The sequence below is a fragment of the Athene cunicularia genome (genome assembly GCF_003259725.1).
Source record: "Athene cunicularia isolate RWA chromosome 5 unlocalized genomic scaffold, athCun1 chr5_part1, whole genome shotgun sequence".
NCBI classification, from domain to species: Eukaryota; Metazoa; Chordata; class Aves; order Strigiformes; family Strigidae; genus Athene; species Athene cunicularia.
In genome coordinates this window covers 43,500,880-43,502,099 of record NW_020799101.1, presented here as the reverse complement: position 1 = coordinate 43,502,099, position 1,220 = coordinate 43,500,880, and the positions used below count along the sequence as shown (strand labels likewise).

At 37.6% G+C, this 1,220-nt stretch overlaps 1 long non-coding RNA gene across 1 annotated transcript in view; it reads left to right on the top strand.

Moving 5' to 3' along the window:
* Window positions 1-695, top strand: part of LOC113480874 — a 4,447-nt gene extending 3,752 nt beyond the window's left edge. Inside the window, exons 2-3 of the long non-coding RNA XR_003398556.1 lie at window positions 116-196; window positions 588-695. This is a non-coding gene — a long non-coding RNA (uncharacterized LOC113480874). The remainder of the gene's footprint in view (window positions 1-115; window positions 197-587) is intronic.
* Window positions 696-1,220: the final 525 nt, after the last annotated feature.

The window sequence follows — 1,220 nt, the reverse complement described above, 5'->3', positions numbered from 1 at the left end:
GGGGGGGAGGGGTGTCATGCCTTTGTCCATCTTAAGTAAAAACTGTATATTGGGGAGGAGGGTGAGTTGGGAAAGAATATAGACATCTAAATCAGTTCATTTATCCTCTATGTAGAAGTCAACTTGTTATGAGTACCCGGCCACTGTACCAGTCAGGAAAGCTGTATGCTTTTATCTGCAGAAATGCAACCGGAACGTAAGTATTAAAGAAAATATGTCACTAGGGTTAAAGTAAAATCAAGCCATAGTCAGCAGGAGGATTACAGAATCTGCCAATGTTAAATACAACTTTTTTAAAAATGCCTGGGAATATTATCAATTATTTAATATAAAGCCAAGTTTCTTAAATTCTAAACAATGTTTTAAAGGGTTCATCAACTACTTGTTTTGTAGCCCGCAGCATTTTGCGTTTTCCACTGGTTTGAAATCCGATCTTGCACTTGTTGAGTCTCAGTTTCAGGTAAAACAGAATTTCAAATACAGAAACATGAGTTAGTAATGCTATAAGAAACTTTTTAAAACATTCTAAGACTTACATCTGTATCCATTAAAGAATATCACCAAAACCCGTATTTTTAATTTTCCAGGAAATGCCAACAGGTACAGCCAGCCATCGTAAGTGCAGTACAAGGTAATGTTTCCTCCTCTGCAGAATAAAAACCCAAAAAAGCAACAAAAAAAACTGAATTACTGAGAGGTACTGCTGTTACAAGATGTAAGATAGTGCTTCAGCATAACATACAGAAGTACTTGCAGCTGCAGAGCAACTCAACAAACTTCCCTGTCACATTTATCAAAACACTTTCAGATTCCAGCTTAAAGCAGGTGAAACCATAACAAATATTGCACAAGGACTGTTTATCTGTATCCAAGGCATTTGAATAAAGTGTTTACATAAATCAGTGTAAACTTATTCTTTCTTGACACTTCCACTTTTACAACACTTTACTTTGAATTCTGACAGGGTTTGATGTGGCATACCATTTTGGTTTTGTCCACACACTGGTTTTACAGCAAGGCAAGACTTAAAAGGAGCAAAGTGCAAACACTGTTAAAATGAGCTGGGCAGGTCAGGTAATCAAAAAATCACATTATGGGTGTTCAGTAAACATCGGAGGTGCCTGTGGTTATGTGGAAAATATTGATGCACAGGGTATCTTTTCTGGGTGAACGAAGCAGGGACAGCTTCACTATCACAGCAGCAGTCTGTGCATCTCAGC